General features: G+C 43.2%; 1 pseudogene; it reads right to left on the bottom strand.

Moving 5' to 3' along the window:
- Nucleotides 1–3,166: 3,166 nt before the first annotated feature.
- On the bottom strand, nucleotides 3,167–3,372 carry LOC142286618 (U2 spliceosomal RNA; annotated as a pseudogene).
- Nucleotides 3,373–10,171: the final 6,799 nt, after the last annotated feature.

Below are 10,171 nucleotides of genomic sequence, written 5' to 3'. Positions count from 1 at the left end.
AAAAGTTATTAAGTGATTATTGGCTGCAATGGGGCTTTCTGGCTGGTGCCAGCCTCTCTTCTTAGCACACAGGAACCACAATCCCTACACCATGCTTCAATGGATTCTCTCATCCCAGCCCAGTAAAACTACATATTTTACACAGTCATAAGCAGCCCATGGGCATTCACCTGCATTCAAACCAATAACAGCTCATAGACCAGACAATCCATCTACCACTGGACCAAAGACAGGAAGTTAAATCCACTGCCTGCGGTAACCAACTTAATCCTATAGGCTACTCACACAACAAACCCAACAGAAAGGAAAAAAACATGGCTTCGATTATCCATCCAATGAAAATGCATAACCATTGTGAGCCATTGGACAATGCAATTGGACACTTGGTGACATGGTGCACGGCCCAATGAATCAAGTCTTTACTTCATATTCACGGTTTAAGCCCTTGGGTTCTAATGTGCCCAGAGTACATATCCAGAAAGATTCTCTTTCTTTGAGCTAAACACAAGTCAACAATACATTGTAAGCAGATTCTATTACCAGTCCCACACCATTTTGTGACGCATAATCACACAGTGATCCAATTAAGATTCCAAGTCATCGAACATGTCCAAGCCATACGCAGAGGAGGCAATAGAATTAGGAAGCTCAAAGAAAGGGAATCTTTCTGGATATATACTCTGGGCACATTGGAACCCAAAGGCTTAAACCATGAATATGAAGTACAGACTTGATTCATTGGGCCATGCATGGACATAATGGACATAATTCTAATAGGCAGGACAGGTAATAAGGAGCACAAGGGATATGCTAAAATGTGTTGTGTGACAAGACAGACACAGGAAAGGACATGATAACAGGTGTAGGGACCAACAAGGTGAGACAAGGGGTATCAGGATATTGTCAAGTAGGTATGAATGTAGTAATGGGGCAGGCATAGAGAATTGTATGTGAATGTGAATTACAATAAATCACTAAGGAAAGGAATATGTGAGTGTGTGCCTAATGTAAACTAATATTGTACTGGCAAAATTATAGATGGAAAGGGAGAAGGGGAGGGGGGGAGAGAGGAGGCTGTAATTGACTACAAGGGTATGAGTTATGAGTGATCATAGGGATAGTGTTACATAAGTGGAAATACCTATGGAGGACCGGATGTGTAAGCGCATACCTTATACAAACCTATAGAGTGCTGATGGGTGAGAGTGTGATGTTAGATATAAGACATCCTATAGTGAATAGTGAGCCGTAATCAAGTGCAACAGGGATATTTCACGTGACTATGGGAACATGGAAGGTAAAGAAAGGGGAGAAAAAACTGTTAGACAAGGTAATCAGACATAATGTAACCAGTTGATCAGACATGACAAACATGACAAATAAAAAACAAGGAAGAATGGAACTCCATACATAGTGGAACCATATATAGTGTGAACACGAAAAAGAACCGGGCGTTAGAAAAAATGTGCACGGCCCAATGAATCAAGTCGGTTCTTCATATTCATGGTTTAAGCCCTTGGGTTCCAACGTGCCCAGAGTATATATCCAGAAAGATTCCCTTTCTTTGAGCTTCCTAATTCTATTGCCTCCTCTGCGTATGGCTGGGACATGTTCGATGACTTGGAATCTTAATTGGGCCACTGTGTGATTATGCGTCACAAAATGGTGTGGGACTGGTAATAGAATCTGCTTACAATGTATTGTTGACTTGTGCTTAGCACAAAAAAAGGGAATCTTTCTGGATATGTACTCTGGACACATTAAAACCCAAGGGCTTAAACCGTGAATATGAAGTACAGACTTGATTCATTGGGCCGTGCACCATGTCACCATGTGTGCAATTGCATTGTTCAATGGCTCACAATGGTTATGCGTTTTCATTGGATGGATAATCGAAGCCATGTTTTTTTCCTTTCTCTTGGGTTTGTTGTGTGAGTAGCCTATAGGATTAAGTTAGTTACCGCAGGCAGTGGATTTAGCTTCCTGTCTTTGGTCCAGTGGTAGATTGATTGTTTGGTCTATGAGCTGTTATGGGTTTTAATCCAGGTGAATGCCCATGGGCTGCCTATAACTGTGTGAAATATGTAGTTTTACTGGGCTGGGATGAGAGAATCCATCGAAGCATGGTGTAGGGATTGTGGTTCCTGTGTGCTAAGAAGAAAGGCTAGCACCAGCCAGAAAGCCCCATTACAGCCAATAATCAACCGCTAGCCGCTGGAACTCGTTGCTCTAGATCATGTCAAACTCTCACCAAGCAGGAATAGATACATTAGCCCACCATCCCACCCAAAGAGCAACTTCTGCTGCGCAGCTGGCTTTCTAGGCAGCAGCGCTATTGTGATGTCAGCGGGGGACATTGTGACAAGCCAGTGTTCCGTCACTTCATGTTGTGCACTGTTCAAACGGAAAATACATCAACAGGCAGACTACAGAAAAGCTTACTGACAAAGGATAGAGAGGGGCTTTCTCAGAGGGCTTTTTACAGTTTGTCTATTCCCAATTAGCCGTTTAAGTATGCTTAATGAAAGTACTAATTCTTTCATAGGCCGCCCATTCTTAGTATTTGACGTTCCTTATATTGCGGTATCAGGCTTCGCAGCAGGTTGCAAAACATTCATCACCCATGACTGTCCCCAATTGGGCTCAGAAGCTAAATGTCTATCATGACCTCTCTTTTTGAAAGTCCAAGAGCAAGCAAACTCTTCCTCCAGGAGAGGGAGCCAACAGATCACTAAAGACATCATCATTGCTCAAAGAAAACACCGAAAAACAATGGAAGCTTTAATTGGAGTGGAATCTGATAGACAGCACCTGATGCCAAGTCTGCATCTTCTAACACCTGCAGTCACTGCAGCAGCTGAATCCAATGTGTCCAAAAGGGATCTATTCTATTCAATTGCAAATGATCTAGATAAGACTGAGAATAAGATACTGCACGGGACATAGCAGAGTTGGTCAAGTTGAGTGGAGATGAGTTTGCTATTTGGCACAGCTTTTGCATCAATAAAGCAAGTAAAAGGTGTGAAAGATAAAAAAAAAGGGTGAAAGTGTGAAAAGTGAATTGGCCAAATTGAGGTGCATATAAAGTTTTTGCTTTCTTTCAATTCACTAATGAGGCTCATTTGAATCAGGTGAATTGAGTTCTGCTTTTGGAAACTCGGTTAAGAAGGGGTGCACCGGTCCTGGAGGTACTGCAATACCAGGTCAATGCGTGGAGTGGACAGAGCAAGATTTTTTCCATCTCCTTGTTCTAAAAATCCATTTAATATATGGTCCCTAGAGAGGGGACGTATCAGATATTAAACTGATAAGAACAGATTTAATTTTTTTTTTTTCTGTTTATCAGTAGGACTTCAAAATAACAAAGGTGATCGCCTCCCGTTGCCTGGGAACCGTCCAGGCACAAGAGGGCTATGTGTCACCAGAAGGCGCACACACTCCCTCAAGGCCGGCAGACGTGCAATCCCAGGCACCTTCCAGTACCGACCAAGGTAGCGTCCTCCGAAACTACACTTGATCTTAGCCAAAAGGCCGAGAAGCTATAACCCGAATTAGTTACGGCCTTGAGTGGCACCCTGGCCTATACCGGACACATCTTAGGGAGAGGGAGACAAACCCACGCCTACAGAAGACATTTTGTCACCCAAGCCAAACCCTTGAAAAGGCTGTTTTGCAGAGCAAAAACAAGGAGAATGGTGCTTTTTGCAGCCGCCGCCCACTGCAATGAATCTGAATAACTCCTCCTTTTGGGCACAAGCACCTCCCCTCCCCCTTGCAGTCTTTCCAATTCATGATACAAAAAGACGGACGGACAGGACAGGACAGGACCATCTGCCTGACTTTCCGTCACTGCCACCCTTTGCCATCCTTGCCCGTAGAAAGCCCTTTCATCATCCCCAAACCCTAATCTTTTCCCTTCCCTTCCCAGCTGCGTCTCACTCCCTTTCATTAGGAAGTGAGCGCAGCCTTTTCTCCGTTCTGCACATGCGCGACGTTAAACACAAATGCGCAGGCGTGCGTTCCATTAGCCTCACTGCATTCCACTCCCATACAGGAAGTGGGCACAGCTATTACTACGGTCGCACATAAAAGAACCCACGGCCACCACTGCACATAGCTGACTCCACCACAGGACACCCACTTCTACACCAACGCAGGTAAGACAGGATCGGCACCTCTATGCTCCCGTTACAATCAGGCTCAGTCACCATGTGATAACGCTCTCAACTCTTTAGTTGCAGGCTCCCCTTGCTTCACCTCCACTGGCTGTGCTGCCATTTCCTCTCCCACCTGGAAGGTATACTTTATTCCACTATTTTCCTGTTTCTCTCTTCCCCCTTTTCCCATAACCTACTTTTATCTGCATTTGTGGGGTATCTATATGCTATTTACATCATAGTTTTATTCATTAATATGGAAGGGAAGAGTGCCCATGAGAGTGTTGAACTGCGGAGAGCAAAAGATTAAGCTGCTCCGATTTGCCACCATTGATAAGCTGTTCTCAGTAGATACACATGCTATCCAAACAGCAGCATCCACCATTGCTTCAGCCCACCCATTCAGTGACAGCTCACCAAGTCAGCCAGAGGAGTGGTGTAAGGAATTACACGTAGGCACTGACTCCACACCTTCACATCACAAGAAGGGGGTCTACAGGCTAGTGCAAGAATACGAGCAAGTCTTCAGCAAACATCCGCTAGACTTTTGAAAAATAAAAGGGGTCAAACACTACATCCCCACAAGTGCACACCCACCCATCAAAGAGAGATATAAGCCAAATCTACCTGCACATTACCAGTGTACCAAGGACATGTTGAGCAACATGAAGGAGGCTGGGGTTATCCGTGACAGTTGTAGCCTCTGGGCAGCTCCGTTGGTCCTGTTAAAGAAGAAGGACAGCACCACTCCCCTGTATTGAGGAATAGCTAGCTGCATTGACAACTGCAAATTATTTTTCTACCCTTGATCTCACTAGTCACTATTGGCAAGTGTCCGTTGCTGAGGCAGACCGGGAGAAGACCGCCTTTGCCACCCCGATGGGTCTCTGCGAGTTCAAAAGCATGCCCTTCGAGCTGTGCAATTTGCCAGGAACCTTCCAGAGGCTGATGGAATGCTGCTTGGGACACCGAAACTTTGAAACGGTACTGCTATACCTTTATGATGTTATTGTTTATTCTAACGCAAACAAGATTTTAGGGTGTATAAAAAGGGAGATTAGATCCGATGATCCCAACGTATTGTTACCCCTCTATAAATCACTTGTAAGGCCACATCTGGAATATGGGGTAAAGTCCTGAGCAGGTTGATAACCATTGGTTTGAGCATGGTAGGGTGTAGTACGCATCTTCCTGCATCGGTAAAAGCTGCAGAAGTCCTTGAAGATTTCCGCTTCAAAGGCAGTGCCTTGATCTGTGAGGACTCTCTCTGAGTAGCCATGAGGTCTGCATAAGTGTGCTTGGAAGACCTTCGCTGCAGTATGGGCCATTAGATCTTTGACTTGTACCACAACCATAAATCTCGAGTAGTTGTCTACCATCGTAAGTGCATACGTGAGCTCACCTCGATATTCTGCAACAAAACTCCCTTTTTCGATTTCAGTTTCAGCAAACACTCCTCTTCCTGTAGAAAATATTTATCATTACCTAAGACAGTCATTCTAATGCATGACAATATTAAGGCAATTTAGTTAAAACTTGTTTTAACTCACCTTTAAGGGGATTGATGTATTTCATGGTCAATCCAGGTTTGTCAGTGATGGCACTGACATAATGTATGGCGTCTTTTTCGGGCGTTATCCTTTGCCTTTTCATTGTGAAAATCCAGTTGCCTATATCAAAGCAAATTCTACTACTTGTAAAGTATGCAGAAAATGAAATGTAGAACATATAACATCAACTGCTTAGGAACGCATCATAGGTTAGTACTTAAAAGGATATTGTCATGTTCTAGTCATAATGCAAGCTGGACATTTTTCATGTTACCCTGTAATCGCCGGCCTGTTCTAATGCTCACAAGCCAAGATATAGGCTCAGCTGCTAAGGCTTCCCTCTGCCTTCTGAATGAAAATTGAATATGTCTGGCTCACTGTGTATATAGCAGGTGCTCAGAAAAAATAAGAGTCAATTCAATAGAAATAGCTCTGGCACACTATAGTGATCAATAACGTAAGAAAAGAACTCTTAGAATGCTGAAAATTCTTTATTTGTGCAAAAGGATAATTCATCCAACGTTTCGAGCTTGTTTTTAGGTCTTTATCAAGGATAAAGTTATCTAAGATCATAAAGGGTTACAAAACCATATAAACACGTAATTAGTACATAGTACAACATAACAGTACAATATATTGCTACTTGAGAGTACAATGGGTCAAATGACCATGATGCACATACAAAAAAATTTTCCAAAGCCATAGTGAAAACATTTGTACTGAGGAAAGAAAATTTCCACATGACCTATCTGGAGAAACATTCTGGATCAAACAACCAAAAATAGTCAAGCAGGTAAATACACACCTATATGGATAACAGGATGATATGTGTTCAATTGTATAGCGTCATTGCCATTAAGGTACAAATGGAAAACTTGCAATCCTATATAGTGAAGGAAATGAACACATATCATATCAAAGAACACAGGAACATGGGTGTGAGAAAAACCTCAATGTTTATACTTTGTTCTTTATAATGGTGTGAACATGTATATGTCTCAGTACCTTATGAACTTGAGAATTCTAGTGAGTAGATGATGAAAGCCTATTCCAGAACTGGAATCGGTAAATAATTGTAGGTGGAATCTAAATGAAAAGATGGTACAAGTGTTATCATGACACGTGGGCTATAACACAATGGACCGTGTGACAAAGAAGAAAGGAGAGAAAGAAGAGGAAGAAAATGGAACTACCTGTAACATTACGTGATAGTCACTGGTAAGTATCACTTGACAATTCAGGTGAAAAAGGATTCCTTTATTAAAGGGTTCTCAGTCGCCTCAGGATCATGAAATACTAGGGTAAATGATATGAGAATGGGTAAGAAGCACCACTAAAGGAAATATGAGATGCAGGACATATATCTATAAACCCCTGAACTACATGATAGAAATAAAAAGAAGAAAAAAGAAAAAAAAGAAGAAAGAAGAAGAACACATAGAATGCGGAAAGAGAATGGGTACAACTACCTGAGTTACTGCAGGGAGGCCCCTGGTAGGTATTGTGAGGGTTAGTGGAATTCCTTCACTGAAGGGTTCTCAGTTGCCTCAGGTTCGTGAAAAATGCTATAGACAAATAATGCCCGGAGAAAAGGGGTTCATATACAGCGAATAATGGTAATACAAGGTACATGTGTCCCATGTAATAGTATAAATATATATATATTGTACTAAGCTCTACACCAGAAATAGAAAGTAGTCCCTCTGCCTTCTGTCTAGGTGCCCTGAGTTATGTCCTGTAAACTGTCACAGTGACCTAGACACACATGTGTAGTAGGGGAATATCCCTGCTGAGATGCCAGTGCTAGAGCACTCGTTTGCTGTGGAGTTGAACGCTATGTGAGCAGTTCTTACCTTCAATGAGCAGAAGTCTCTTTTTTCAGATTTCAATATCTCTGTGGGTATCTGGCAGAAATATGGAATACTCTTTACTGCTAAGACCCTGTACACCACTCCCACTAAAGGGGGCTTTACACGCTGCGACATCGCTAATGCGGAGTCGTTGGGGTCACGGAATTTGTGACGCACATCCGGCCGCATTAGCGATGTTGCTGCGTGTGATACCGATGAGCGATTTTGCATCGTTGCAAAAACGTGCAAAATCGCTCATCGGTGACATGGGTCTCCATTCTCGATTATCGTTACTGCAGCAGTAACGATGTAGTTCGTCACTCCTGCGGTAGCACACATCGCTCCGTGTGACACCGCAGAAACTAGGAACCTCTCCTTACCTGCCTCCCAGCCGCTATGAGGAAGGAAGGAGGTGGGCGGGATGTTCCGGCCACTCATCTCCGCCCCTCCGCTGCTATTGGGCGGTCGCTCAGTGACGTCGCTGTGACGCCGCACGGACCGCCCCCTTAGAAAGGAGGCGGTTCGCCGGACACAGCGACGTCGCCGGGCAGGTAAGTATGTGTGACGGGTCTGGTCGGTGTTTGTGCGGCATGGGCAGCGATTTGCCCGTGTCGCGCAACAGATGGGGGCGGGTACCCACACTAGCGATATCGGGACCGATATCGCAGTGTGTAAAGTAGCCTTTAGTCACATGACCAAGACTGTATCTGTGTCCCTACAACACACTTGAGACAAATGTGTGTGTGAGCCTGCATTGTGGGGTATATATAATATATTATAGAGCTGGGAAGGATCATTCTAAGCAGTGAGCTGTTCCAGTATTTGTAGGAAAATACCCAGTAGAAGCATCAAACACAGCACCAATACCTCCCATCAGTATTCCACCACAGTGCCATGTAACCCATGCCCTACACTCCCATCTACACCAATACTATACAGGCACAAACTAGTATATCTGACTAAAAGCCCCCAAAATATGAAGAACGGCCTATAGTTGAGTGTGGATATAAAATCTATGTGAGCAGAGCTAGAATAGAAATCACTGATCGCATTGAAGTCATTCTGACCATAAATCACCATGATATCAAGGTGAGGAGTTGTGTGTTACTGCTGGGAGGAAAGGGTTAACAGTGGAATATTAAGGTGCATTTCTGTGTGCAGTGTTACTAGTCAATGTAACAATTCAGTATGAGCTGCTCTTGGTGCCAGGGGAGGGAGATGCTCTCCTGAGCAAGATAGATGGGGAATGAACATGATATCTATATAGTGTAAGGCAGGGGGTCTCAAACCAGGTGATCATGTCTGATCAACTGGTTACATTATGTCTGATTACCTTGTCTAACAGTTTTTTCTCCCCTTTCTTTACCTTCCAGGTTCCCATAGTCACGTGAAATATCCCTGTTGCACTTGATTACGGCTCACTATTCACTATAGGATGTCTTATATCTAACATCACACTCTCACCCATCAGCACTCTATAGGTTTGTATAAGGTATGCGCTTACACATCCGGTCCTCCATAGGTATTTCCACTTATGTAACACTATCCCTATGATCACTCATAACTCATACCCTTGTAGTCAATTACAGCCTCCTCTCTCCCCCCTCCCCTTCTCCCTTTCCATCTATAATTTTGCCAGTACAATATTAGTTTACATTAGGCACACACTCACATATTCCTTTCCTTAGTGATTTATTGTAATTCACATTCACATACAATTCTCTATGCCTGCCCCATTACTACATTCATACCTACTTGACCCTATCCTGATACCCCTTGTCTCACCTTGTTGGTCCCTACACCTGTTATCATGTCCTTTCCTGTGTCTGTCTTGTCACACAACACATTTTAGCATATAACTTGTGCTCCTTATTACCTGTCCTGCCTATTAGAATTATGTCCATTATGTCCATGCATGGCCCAATGAATCAAGTCTGTACTTCATATTCATGGTTTAAGCCTTTGGGTTCCAATGTGCCCAGAGTATATATCCAGAAAGATTCCCTTTCTTTGAGCTTCCTAATTCTATTGCCTCCTCTGCGTATGGCTTGGACATGTCCGATGACTTGGAATCTTAATTGGATCACTGTGTGATTATGCGTCACAAAATGGTGTGGGACTGGTAATAGAATCTGCTTACAATGTATTGTTGACTTGTGTTTAGCTCAAAGAAAGAGAATCTTTCTGGATATGTACTCTGGGCACATTAGAACCCAAGGGCTTAAACCGTGAATATGAAGTAAAGACTTGATTCATTGGGCCGTGCACCATGTCACCAAGTGTCCAATTGCATTGTCCAATGGCTCACAATGGTTATGCGTTTTCATTGGATGGATAATCAAAGCCATGTTTTTTTCCTTTCTGTTGGGTTTGTTGTGTGAGTAGCCTATAGGATTAAGTTGGTTACCGCAGGCAGTGGATTTAACTTCCTGTCTTTGGTCCAGTGGTAGATGGATTGTCTGGTCTATGAGCTGTTATTGGTTTGAATGCAGGTGAATGCCCATGGGCTGCTTATGACTGTGTAAAATAGTATTGATTCATGATGGATTTCAGACTACATGTAGATATCTTCAGTCTTTCTATCCACATCATTTAAATGAACATTATCCATGCA

This window comes from Anomaloglossus baeobatrachus, unplaced genomic scaffold (assembly GCF_048569485.1).
Source record: "Anomaloglossus baeobatrachus isolate aAnoBae1 unplaced genomic scaffold, aAnoBae1.hap1 Scaffold_67, whole genome shotgun sequence".
Lineage (NCBI taxonomy): Eukaryota > Metazoa > Chordata > Amphibia > Anura > Aromobatidae > Anomaloglossus > Anomaloglossus baeobatrachus.
This window is presented reverse-complemented; position numbering and strand designations above follow the sequence as displayed.